This window comes from Aythya marila, assembly GCF_965140915.1.
Source record: "Aythya marila genome assembly, chromosome: 1".
Taxonomy (NCBI): Eukaryota; Metazoa; Chordata; class Aves; order Anseriformes; family Anatidae; genus Aythya; species Aythya marila.
This window is the reverse complement of record NC_139042.1, coordinates 118058575-118072233: the sequence shown is the minus strand read 5'-3', so window position 1 is coordinate 118072233 and position 13659 is coordinate 118058575. Positions and strand designations below refer to the sequence as shown.

General features: G+C 39.2%; 1 long non-coding RNA gene across 1 annotated transcript in view; it reads left to right on the top strand.

The window, feature by feature from the left end:
* The window catches only part of LOC309891872, a 71380-nt gene extending 59206 nt beyond the window's left edge, over positions 1 to 12174 (top strand). Inside the window, exons 4-5 of the long non-coding RNA XR_014319562.1 lie at positions 168 to 290; positions 12122 to 12174. This is a non-coding gene — a long non-coding RNA (uncharacterized lncRNA). The remainder of the gene's footprint in view (positions 1 to 167; positions 291 to 12121) is intronic.
* The last annotated feature ends 1485 nt before the right edge of the window (positions 12175 to 13659 follow it).

Below are 13659 nucleotides of genomic sequence, written 5' to 3'. Positions count from 1 at the left end.
GTGAGCAAACAAGTTGCAATATAGAACAAAGGAACCAGGACACAGGCAGCTACGAGTACCATTAGATGTCTGGTTGCTGGCTAACGATGACTTTTTGCTTCTAAATGTATAAATGCCCTATCCTTCAGCTTCCTACCATGATTCCATTCCCTCTTTTTTGCCCGCAGTTTGCTCTACATTCAGTGTCATCACCTGGCTCCTTTCTGACAATTGTCCTGTTTTGACCACAAGGATAAGGAGACGGACATCTGCTTAGCTCCTCGCTTAGAAAGCTAGAGGCCTTCAAGAAGGTAAGGTAGCTTGTGTAGCAAAGAAAACCTGAACTTGAGAGGTGAACAGTGATGGTGATGGCACTCTGTGAAGAGTAAGGGAAACGAGACACAAGCATGGGTAAATGCAGAGTTTAAATTCAAATCACTTTGATTTGATTTTATTTTTTTTCACTCATGCAAACAATTAACATATTGGTGTAAGGTTACCTCTGGTACTTTCCATCACATAAACAGGCTGTCTCACAGTCTGGGAATGATCTGGGAATCATCTGAAAAGTAGATCATTTGAAATAATTGTGCCAACCCTGGACAGTGAAGCAGTAAGAAAATTTAGATTTGTGAGGAACGGAGGGTTTTGAGCTAGTCACACTATAAAAAGATATTAAATAATAACCAAAAAATGCATAGGAATTAGAGATTGTGTGGGAAGATGAGATGTAAGAAGGGGCATTTGAGGTGAGAAACAAATCAACATGTTTCTAAGATCTGGAAGGGTACAGTGTGCAAAGTAGATTAACCATAACAAGATTTTCAGTCCCTGGCTACCTTCATAAATAAGGATCTCATTAAAATGAAAGAAAAATTCACATCAGATATTTTGGGCAGCAGGACAGAGGTTGTTATTCAGGCATACGTACCTGCAGCTCTCATGAAGTACAAAGCCATTTGTGATATGAGCAGGAGAGGGACCTTGTTGTTGCTGCTGTTTTCTTGTTGATTATTGTTTAAAAAATTACAAAATTGAAAGATTTCATGAGTTCAGTTATGAGTGTAACTTTTGTTTAGAGAGTATCATATGCATGCACACATGCAAGATAGTGTGAAGAGGTCTGGGATTGATGCGAAGTAACAAAGGATTTGAGGGACAAGATTGGTTATGTGCTTGCATGTTCATTACTGGGAGAAGTAGGATTTGTGACAGAAGCTCCACTTATGAGCACGCCAGATTTGGTAAAAACAAAGTAAAAGAAAACCAAAAATATCCTTCCCCAAGAAACTCTAAATCTTTGTTTCTTGCCCAGGTGTAGTATGGAAGTTTTTAGAAAGCATTTAAAGTTAAACAAACTAAATCCTGTTTCTTATAGGCTTCTTAGCAGATGGAATTTTGTAAATGGACCTTGGAGAGAGCGTTAACATAAACCTTAACCTGCTTCACTTCCACCTTGCATATGATGTGGTAGAAAGATACTTTTCACCATCATTAAAAATGAGGCACATAAAACTATCTGCTTCTCCATGTACAACAGAAAATACACTGCTTTCTTTCTCCTTATCTAATCCTCCCCGTGCCCAGCCCTCAGCAACACATTACAGTATTGTCAATTTTTTGTCCATTATTTTCTTAAAAACACGTTTTACCAAAATCTGGTTTTCCGCAGCATAGTATTGATTTGAATCCTAAATGCAAATGTGAGTAAATTGAGCTTTTCCTTTTTTTTTCTTATACATGTGAAGAAAACTAGAAATCTGTAAACTAAACTTTGTATAACAGTAGACCAAGTATGCTTTTTTCATTTTACTGAACCATCTCTTGTGGATCACACTGAAACTTGTGGACTCCTTCCCATATGAATTTGTTTTTCCAAAGAACAGCTATTCAACTGAACTGCTGCTCTTCTCCAGAGATGCTAACTCATACAGTGCTTGGTCCTTCTGAGAAGTCATTAGAAGTGTATGAATCTGAAGTTTCCCTCTTCTTTGCCATAATAGTAGCAACTCAAAAACTCACAAACTGCAATGGCTCCCAGTTTCTCTCTGCCTTCACCAAATTCAGAGAGGGTCTGCCACTGTTCCCATTCAGCTTCAGCTTTTTCAGCTTCTTATGTCATCAAATGATGGTGTGGAGAGGAAAGGATATTCTCCCTCCAATGATTCAGCCTAGCATGGTAAGGTTGAGGTGAGATTTGTTTAAATCCCTTTTAACACTGGAGCTTCATCTGCCCTTGGGAATAATTTAGTGAAGAGATTTTACCTGATTTGTTTCCATGGACCATAGTGCTTCAGGGATCAAAATCCTTTTGGGGAACAATGATACCAGTCCTCAGCATAGACACTGCAACAGATTGCATGCAGAAGTCAGATAACAGGCAAAAGGATGTTATTGTGCACACCAGCCAAAATATGGCTACTTGGCATACAAAAAGACTAACTCTTACCATGTGTGCTTTGCTGGTAAAAGAATAGTTGATATTTTTGATTCTATATGGCAATGTGAAGTTATTGCTGTGAAATATCAAAGTCACTGCCTGTTTGAGAAGACAGCAGAAAATCCGTATGCTTCAGTTTCAGGCTGCACATATAATTACGTTGCCAAATTTACAAAACACACTGTTGATAGTGCTCTTTTAGCTATGAGTTCTGTAGATACATGATGGCGTCCTGGCCACAAAAGTTGAAGTCTGGGGGTTTTGATCATTTACTTAAAGACAGGCTTTTAGCATCTGAATCACAACTTACATGAGGTTTTGAAATAGCACATAAATAGTCCTCAGAAGAGAAATACAATTCTGTTCTCACTGCTCCTTGCTCATTCTTCCCTGCAGTGCAGTCCTATATGGACCCTACTAGTACCTCTTCTTAGAGTTCCTCTTGCAAGAATTGTTGTGTGCTTTAAAGAGGTCAGGCAAAAGGCTCCAAAACCCATTCTCCTTTGACTTAGTGTGATTTTGAAAGACTGTAACTACATAGGTATGAACAGACCTTGTCCTTATCAAGATCAGGCCTAGAAGGTAAATTACGTTAGAGCTGCACTGCAGTCCAGTAAAGCAAGTGGATTTGCAGCAGTGTAACTTAGAAATGAATGTTCATTTATCACTCCAGCATGGACTGTCTCCAGTCATTGTTTTCATCTGCTGCTGCTTCTGAGCCATCAGCTCCTTCTGCTTGAGAATGTTTAAGTCCTTTGTTTTCTTCACCACCTAAACTCTATCCAATGGGCAACACGTTTTCCCTTAGATATTTAATATTGATTAGGTAAATGAATTTTAAATTTTAGAACTATGAAAATTTGGAAACATCTGCAGACATTGAATAAAGTCTGTTTTCTTTTGCAGTCTGCTAACAGCTGGAATCCTCAGCCTGAAAAGCCTTCTTTGTTTCCCAGGTTTCCATTACACATTTTTGTACCACACATGCAAAGTATCCAGGCCTGTGAAGGAGGGACAATTCTTATTTTTATGAAAGATGTTTGCCATTTTCCATTCTGCACTCTTTAGACCTCTAGTTGTCTAATAAATGTTGTTAAAGACATTCCTATTTTTCCCTCTGCAACTATATTTTTAGTACCGATGCTGGGCCAAAGCTTGGTTTTGTACCAAATTTAATCCTGTCACACAGTTAACTTCAGCAGGGTTTCTCTAGATTTGTATGAAGGCACGATACATTTAAAATGCAGAACTAAACTTATTTGTCGTTAATCTCTCCTGTCTAAGCTGTAGAACAAATAGAGTATGTATTAACCACGGGACCAGATAATCATTTTGTCAGTAACATTGGTGAAGAGCTTTATCTTCTTTTTTCTTCCTTACATGTGTAAACATGAAGTATGTCAAGGTGAAGATTTATAGATCTTACACTGGAATCTTTTATTGAGCATAATTCTTGTCTTGGTGTGTGAACTTCACTGATGTTCCCCTAATCTTCCATGATTAGGTCCTATCAAAGACTGGTCTTTAATGGCATGCTGGACATATTAGCATATGAAATTCTTCTGTAATTAAACTGATTAAATAGGTGAGTCTTGGTTTTGAGTACTGATCAGTATTCTGACCCAAAATGCTTGGCATAATGGCGGTATTCTGACCCACCTGGTCAATGTTTTATTTTGTCCAAGGTAACAACATTCTTTTCAACATGCAGTATCTGGTGAAGGGATTCTCAAGTATAGATACAAATACCTAGGAAACAGAGTGATCTCCACTTCTTAGAGTTATAAGACATGATTTTCAAACCCGGTAGTAAAATCACAAGATTGCATTTTAATATGTGGACAGTCTTTGTAACGACAATTGCAATCCTACACTCATAGAAAAAGTGAGGAACTGCAGAAGGTTACTTAGTCTACCTTTTATGAAGACAAGAGGAACTACACTCTACTGTACTCTACTTTTAGCCATTCCTGACAGAAACATATCCAGTTTGATACTAAAAATGTTCCATGAAAATTCTGCTGCCTTTCCATGCAACATATTCCAATCTGAAATAATCTGATGCTTTGAAAGATTTTGAAATGTTCCTGTGTCTCCTCTTTTTTCCTGTTATAGTGTACTATGCAGAACAACAGCATAGGCCTCCTATTTGCCATAACTCCTCACTTTTTAGAGACGGACCCTTCAAAATATTTTTGAATAGACAGACAAAAAGATTATGCTAATCAAGATGTGTTGACTAAAATGCAGGGCAGCTTGGATTCAAAGAACTGTCTTCTGATGACTGTATCTGATGATATTTGAAAAGACCTAGCACAAAAACAAATAAACATTTGTCATTTATCTATGCCATACTTTTAGTGGGATATTGAGCAACTAAGGCATGTCAAATTTTTGAATGAGAATAGCATATTCTCATGGTCCGACTCCTTAAAAAACAGGTTTTCTAGAATCCTAAAATTATTTCCACTGAAGGCCAAGGTTAAAGACTGGATTCTGAGTTTTTTTTATCAGCATGGAACTAATTTGTGCTGGAACACTAAACTTTCATCATTCAATTTGCATACACAATCCCTTAATGGCATTGACTGCTCATACAAGTTCAAACACTTTTAAAAGCAAAGCTGTTTTGATATTATTAAGTGGATATGTCATTTTATTAACATCATACTTAACCTTCCCTTTCTGGAGCATGAGACACCTTATTTCAAAGTGACATTTTCAAAAGGAATCCTGCGTTCACTTAGCCAATGAAATGATCTCCATGATTCTTTTCATCCATTTAATTTCGTAAAATTTCCTCCTCATATTTTAAACTCTTCTGTCTCTTCTACCTCTTTACATTGACGCTATTTTTTCTTGGTCATAAACAAAGATGTGACATCTGTGGATTGTATTTTATTCCAGTCAAGGCAAAAAGAGCACAGGAGCTCAAATAAAGTATAAGTCTGAATAATGCTTGTTATAAAAGGATGCCAAAGTATCTTGGCGACCACATTCGTAAGCCAGAGCCAGAGAACCAGAAACTGATGTCTAGTAAGAGATGTCAGATTCAATTCTTGCTGCCAATGTTGGGCAAGAAAAATCTGTTCAATAGATGGTTTGCCTCATATGACCCAGTTGGCACTTAGAGCAAGGATGCCTAATCATCAGAGAGTAGTGCAGGTAAATTGTTATGGAAGCATGTAGTCCTCCCCATACATCCCATTTCTTGAATCCTGTTGTTTTCTGGATTTTAGCACTAGGCATTTATCCATAATAATACCCTTAGGGATTATAGGAACCTCAGTCTGCTTAAAATAAAGAAGTATTTGGGATTTGAATCATTGCTGGCAGTAGATGCTAGCCCAGTGGATTCATGAGAGCTTCTGCTCTTCTTCACTGACACTATATCTCTTTGACTTCATTTTAATAGGGGAGGGAAATTGTAAAGTCCTTGTATTTCTGTGAAAAGAGTGAACTTTCCTTTTGACTTCCCCACTTCCAAATGGGACATGTTTTTCTTGGTTTGCCATCTCCTGAAAGTGTTTTAAATTCCACAGGGTCTTGAGGGGAGTTCTTTATCTTCCCAAGCCACAAGTACCTGGGCAAGAAAAATGGTTGAGTTTGCTGCCCTGCTTAGGGCTTGTTTGTGTAACAATACTCCTCTCATGGAAAAGGCTAGGGAAAGATGCCTGCTCACCATTTGTCAATAGAAACAAGGCTGATCTCTGGAGAGAAAGGGGAGCTGGAATTGAGCTTCCTGCTCTGGCACTATTACTATAGGAAAGGGATACACAGAGACGGCAGTTTCAACATGGAGAAGCCACAAAGCACAGCATAAGCTGCAGCTGTGTGTTTCTCTTTGACCAACACAGGCACACTAAGCAGTAGGTCCCTGGCTGCCCTGTCATCTCCCAACACTTCACTGACCCAGGCAACTGCCTATGTGGCCTATGCCTAGAGGCAACTTTGAAGGTGAGGCTGAAAAAAACATATATTGAATATATCAAAAACTATATATTGATATATTGAATTGCACTGTTATCTGAAGGGTCAGAACATGATTTCTGTCAAATACCTGAGGCAGAGCTAGCCACATTTCTGATCTGGTTCCAAAAAGCAGGGCAACTGTGTGCTAGATTTTGGTGGCCTACTGGAGTTCAGCCTACAAAAAAACTAGAATGTATCCTCACCTCTACTAGTGTGATGGAACAGTATGATAGCAAAACCAGCCAGCACGCTTGTCTAATTAGTGGCTAATCAGCAGTAACAGGAGCTTGTATCCAGCTGGTGTTTGCATACAGCAACAGCAAAGTGACATTGCTGAGAGTATGCCTTAGATGGCCCAATAAATAAAAAATAATATTTAAAAAATGTCATTCCCCTCATGCTGTAGTTATTCCTTGCACAGGAGTGTGCATAAATTGTTCCAGGTTGGCAAACACATGCTCCACAAAAAAGTCTGGAAACAAACTAAGTCCCATCTTCACTCCTTACTTCTGAATGGATCTCCATCAGCCACTCCATTTTCTTGACAGCTCGATCCCAGCGAGACCAATCAGATGCAGTTGGCTATTCTCAAAAAGCAGATACCAGAACATCTCTCTTGACCTCCTTGGCAAAAGAAGGAAAAGTAAAGTGCAAAGAAAAATTCCTGGTAAAGGAGCAAGGCAAGCAGGTCAGAATTTATGCCTCCTTGCCATAGAAAGACAAAATTTATAAATACACCTGAATTCCCAATCAGTATTCCAAGACAACTCTGCAAAGCCAAAAGATCAAATCAAAGCAAGAAAAGCATTTCCAAAATGAAGCAGAACTCAAGTTTGACTAGTTAACATGGAAGGGCTAAACATGAATCAAGACCAAGCTGCACAGTGTGTGCAGTGGTCAGTAGGGTACCATTCAGGAGGTCATTTCTCTGTGATGCCCAAATCATGCTCTGTTTTGGTACCAGCAGCTTCTGTGGTCATCAGGAAAGCTGGACTAGTCCACATGAGGGCTGCCTGGCATGTTTAGTCCAGCTGGCTGGAGACATGCCGTTTTTAAAAAGAATTTGTTTTCAGTGCTGCTTGCAGTGTTCACGCCTGACCAACTTTCTGACTGACTATGCAACTCCCAGATAGCAAAGACACGATTTTGAGTTTATAAAATCTGATGAATAAATCATCCCCTGGGGTTTGGCAGGGCTTACTAACTGCCTGAGATCTGCTGTAACTTTCTCCACTTGGCCTAAAGTCTCTGATATGAGATGCCTGAAAGTTATACAACTAACAGGCATCGTTAGCCGTTCCATAGAGCAGACTTGCTTTAGAGATTCTGAAAACTCCAATTCCAGCAGGAGCATAAGGGAACAGTTGCCGTGAAAATCAGGCCATTGTCATAAATGAGTGCTTTAGGCACACAAGGCTGGAATGAAAAAGACTGATAAATTAAATAGGATCATTGGTGAATGACCCGCCTGTGGCACTCAGTAGAAAGCTTGGAGATAGCTGTTTGGATTTCATTCATTAAGAAATGCATGCAACTGTGTTTCCCATCTGCTGTTTAGAGAACATTATGGAACAACAGTGAGAACTTTTTTTTTTGGTTTGGGTTCTGTTCTTTGAGCGCATCTTTTATGAAGCATGTGTTTGGCTATTAGTTGTGATTTCATCTTAGCGGCCTCTTTGATGACACAGATTTTTGAAACAGATGCTTGTGATGATGGAGTGACTTTTCCCAGGGTTAAGTGGGGCCTCCAAGACACAGCTCTGACGGCCTGCTTCTAGGGTCACTGAAACTACTTCAGTGGTTTCATTTTAGCTCCCTGAATGAGACCCCTTATGATAGTTTTAGCCTTCAGCCGCATTCTTTTGCTTCAGAAGAGACTTTTCCAAGCATGCAGAGGATAGTTTTTTAGCAATGCAGACAGACTAGTTTTTTTTTGTTAGTTTTTTTTTCAGAGACATTATAATTAATCATATGCATGGGTCACATATTGGTCCGCCTGCCAAAAAACAGTACACAGCAGCAAGTGAATACTGTTAGCCAAACTTTTACAAGCCAGAGGGATCTCCTAGTTTGCAGCCATCTCCCATCAAGAAATGCACATGCATCCATTCGGCACTTAAGAATGCTTGCAAGAGAAGAGCAGCCTGCTTGAGTTGCCTGCTTGAAATCTTTCAGGGACTGGTGTTCAACTCACTGGTTATCAAGGCCATATTCTTATCTTCCATGCTTTATCATTTGATCTCCCAGTCCTTTGGATCCCTTTGTATAAATGATAATAATGCAGCCGCCCTGATCTTACAGTCTGTTGTTTTAAGGTGTATCTTTCCAAGGACTGAGAAGCACTCAAGTGGTATGGTCCAAAGTGCCATTTCATTGCCCTTCATTTTATTCTTGTCTACAAGCTGGTCTGTCTGGTTATGTGTCTCCTACTCTTAAGCAAGCTTGCTTCCAAAGGTTCAGAAGCATCATTCTGAATCAGCAGTTGCCTCTCTTCAAGGCTTCTAGACAACCTCACTGTATACCCTCCAGGTGTTTGTCTATTCCTCTTTAAGTTCACCTTACAGGTTGTGTTGTACAAGAATAAGATACAAACAGGTCCATGCAAGTCTGAGATCACTGTCATTTTCCACTTTGAGGGTTCAAGCACCTCATAGTCCCTAGCACAGCTACATTTACTTCACTACTGTGAAACAAGTAAGAGCTGGTACCCCTTCTACAGGTAATATTCCTTACCTTTTCAGCAGTAGTAATAGAGGAGCACTAAAAAAAAACAAACAAGTTGGTATCAGTCTCCCTGATTTTGAGAAGAAATAAAAGAGTACAGATCAAGGCACTCAATCCTCCAGCCTTGCCTAGGAAAGGCGTCCCAAGCACTAGGCATGTATTTCTGCATATGTTCAGGACAGCTTCTGTCCTGACAAGGCTCATCCACCCCTAGATCTGCTGTTCAAGGGTTTAATTTGATGTCACCAGTAAATCCTACCCCAGCTTCCTGGTACCGTCTAATTCAGGGGTCGTTTGTAAACTCTTCTTTGTAAGATGTATGTATTGCATATCAAGTTAATTTGTAGTGTTGATAGCATCAATTTTAGAGCCTTAGAATACCTCCAGCACTTACTCCTGAGCAGTTCATCTAGTTTACCTGGAATTCTTGAGAAAACACATCTCTTTTCTACTCATAGTTGATGTCCAAACATTATTTTGGTTAAAGCAAAACATCTGGATCTTTGAAGATGTTTCTGATTATCTTCTCACCAGACAGACATTACTTCCCATAGGGTAAAGATACTACTGATTAATTTGTTCTTATGCAAGGCAAGAAGAATCTACTGGAAGCCAGGAAACATACCATCTGTACCAGAGAAGATGTGGGTAGAATATCTTTGGAAAAGAATGAGCATACAGTTGTAGAAATATCATTTTTTTTAAGATCTAGGAGAAATGAGGCTTCATGTCAGTGCTTCAGGAGATAGAAATCAGGGGTCAGAAAAGAAACGGAGGCATTTTATTCCATTTCCCTATAGCAAGCAATAAATAAATAATATCCAATATTCACGTTACTCTGTATTTGTTAAGTGTGGTGATCACTTAACTATAGCTGCAAATTAAAGACTCTGTAAATTTGAAATTCAATGTTTTTTAAAGAACTAGTGGAAAATATTTTTAGTCCCTGCACCTGCTGTTGAATTCCCGTATTTTTCAGTGGTTTTGCCATTATGTTTTCCGATTTTAAAAGAAGTGAAGCTGACTAGACACAAGATACTGTCAAATGCCCAAGGTAAATAAATGGAAAAAAAATAATAAAGATACATTTTTTTCAGTAACAGCAAAGGGAATGTTAGGTGAACAGTATTAAATACAGAAGGGACTCTGACAAAAAAGTAAAAGGTTGAATGGTGTCCCTTTAAAACAAAAATCAAAAATGCCCACTGAGTCCTAAAGGCTGGAATCTTTCTCAGTTGCTTCAACACAGAATATGGAGTATGAATCAATCTTAATTTATGCAGCAGATTAATTACATATTTGTAATATGAATCAGATATCTCAGGTTCTGTACTTAGAAAAATCACCTTTATTAGCCTCATGTGAATGCTCTGTGCCAAGACCACCCAGTGATATGACTTTACTTTGAAGGATGGAGGAAACTGTGTAGCCTTAAATTCTTAAGCAAATGCTGATTCTCAGATTCCTGAATTACAAAATCGGAAGATGGAAACTCATAGCACATTGCAATAAAATCACTGTTTGCACCTAGAAGAGAGAAAGTCACTCATGAGGTTCCCTTCTGTGTTTTCCTGTGCTGCTGCAGGATGTCCCCAATAGGAAACAAAAGAACTCTTACCTTAAAGGCAACTAATTATCACACATCCACTACTTCAAGCCTAGGGCATTATGCAGGTGGTTTAGAAGTTGCATCACTGAATCTATCACTGGATCTATTCTGTTGTTCTGGAAGGGAAAGACCTAAAATGGGAAAGAAGGCCAGTACCATGTTAAACTACTTAAGAGGTCAAACAAAATCTGACTGCAGCCAGCAATGTTTGGATTTTTCCTTTGGCTCAAAGAGCAAGCTGTAAATCATACCACAAATGTGTGCTCTGCTAGAGGGTCAGAGGAAAACATCTGCCCATACAGGGCAGCCACTTCAGTCTTAGTCTTAAATAAATAAATAAATAAATAAATATTTAGAAATTGCTGCCAACTTCCTAAGAAGTGCCCAGAAGCAGCTAGTCTGGTGCTCCAGGTCTCCTGCTTCATCCTGGGCTGGTAGGTTCATGTCCACAATAGAACATTCAGCATTAATTGTGACACAGAATATGCAGAAACAAAGGGAAGAGCACTCTCATGAAGCTTTTGCTTGTCTTCTCCTGACAAGTCTATCTAAGCTTTTAAGCCCAATTAGAAGGGGACTGTGGAAACCTTGAGAGGGAGAAAGAGCCCCTCACTCCTTTGCTGGTTTGTGTCCAGCCCACAGGATTAAAAATCGAGTATGTTCTGTATGTTCTAGCCTTATCCTGATGACCATCTGTCTATTTGCAAGAAAGGAGATTCACAGTTCTGTGAAGTGAAGAGCATAAAACCAGAACACCTCCACTGCATTCAGTCTCAGTGGAAAAGCCAACAAAGCAGGAAGTGGTGAAACTTCCCTGGAGAGCACAACAGCATAGGAGAAGTGCATGGCATAGGGAGGGGTGGTGGAAAGTTGCACCAATATTTCCTGATCCTCACTTTTCCTGTGAATATATATTAAAATATATCCACAGATCTGTGTCTCTGTATTTATCAGTATCCAAAGCTTCCAAAATTACAGCATTTTTTTGTAATAACAGGGACTGATTTTAGCAAAATGAGCTGTTCTGAGACACATTGAAAAAGAAGAGTCATTTCATAGATGTGGGGAAAAATCTTTTGACTTTAATATACCTGTAGGTCTACTGAGTTTGGGGCTGATTTCTGACAGAGTAAAGCAAACAGTTATAAGGAGAACTCCGTGGTGCACTAAGCATGCTGAACTTTACAGCTACCTGCACTCATAACATTTTCAGTGTTTCAATATGGTCTGGGACGGCAGAAATCTGTAAAATGGATGGAAATGATTGCTCATTTTTCTCTGAATGTGCTATCTACCAACCTGACTTTACTGAAAAGAATTTAGATTGGAGCCGGCCTGGGTATTTGGCTAATACACTGGCTTCCTGCCTTCACCTTGAAATTTTCTTTTCCCCCTAGGCATAGAAAAACTCGGCAGTCTGCTTAAAAATGAAGAAGTCGTGACACCTAGCGGTGAGTTAAACAACAATAGCTTTTGTTTCTTAAAGAACTCGCTGTTGTTTTCCATAGGCATGTTGTTCTCAGTCAGATTGCGATGTGAGAGGTGTGGGTATCACCCTCATGACTCCAAACATCCAGGCAGCCACTCTCTTCTTCTTACAGTCCTATGCAATTCCTGTGCCTTGTTGCATCTGACTCTTGCTCCTCTCCACCAAAGGCTGTGTTTTCATTAAGGCCCAGCATGCAGCCCCTGGTCATGCTCCTTATTGAACATGACATTTTGAATAGCCATTTATACTGCGATCAGGCTAAGTGCTTTGACTTTGGAGAAAAAGGGAGCATGGCAGAGTCCTGGCCTAAGACCAAATGGGAATTTCAGCCTTTTTTTTCTTTTTAAAAACTTATTCATCAAAGTTGTTTTTAGAAGGTGACTCAAAACTGTATTGTATGGCATGCAGCAAATTCCTGGCAGGCAGTTTAAACTGACTCAGTTGCTGGCATATTCTTTTGCTTTTGAAGACTACTCGGAGTCTGCCTTGGTCAGCAGCAGTCTAAAAGCACATACTGGCTGTGATACCACGACAAGAAGTTGCACTGAAAAGCAGTAAACCAGTCTAGACATGTGCAAAAAAGCTATAGGTTCTTTCCAAACAGTGGCAAGCCTTGGAGATTTTTATTGTTTTTTAGGGAAGCAGAACAGTTGTTGAGTTAATGGTAACTAGGCTGCAGTCACCAAGTGGAAAGCTTTCTTGGCTTGTTGAGCTTGCTGATTGAGGACCAGCCATTTTTTATCACAAGAATGAGCTTCAGTGCAAGAGTTTTCAAGTCAAAACATCACAGTATGTTGTTCGGGAATCTGGGTGCATGCTTCTTTGCATCTGTAAGAGTTGTTAGCAGTGTAGCCTTCCAGTTTCATGTCCATATTTGTGCATGCTATATCAAGCATACTTTCCATTGCCTTCAAAGTGACAAACTCCTTTCCCCTCCTCTTTTAGAATAGATGCTTGATAGAGCTGCATGTTGTAGCCAACAAATAGAAACTAAATTACTTGAATATATATGATTTTCTTCATCTAAAAATTTATATAACCACATGTCCACATGTATTTAGTACCTGTAACTTCCCCGGTTTGCTGTCTTGGGTATAATTAACACTTCTACCACCATAATGTCTGTATATAAGGCAAGTGAATCTAAAAACATCAGTTCTGTCCAAAATGTTCCAGTTTCCATCCCTTGAATCATCAGCATGTGACCTATTCTGTGCCAATATTAATAACCATTGCTCATGGCTTTCAAACAACTCAAACTATTTAAAAATTAATTCTGTTTACAGTACCTTTTAGAGGAAGTATTTTGTAAAAGTGAATAACTCAAACTGACTAGTGGCTACCCACAAAATATGACCATCCAGTAACAAAATGAATCATTTAGAATAAGTTGGCAAGGACAGGATGTATTGTTGGAGAAAACATCAAGCAAAGATCAGATCCAGC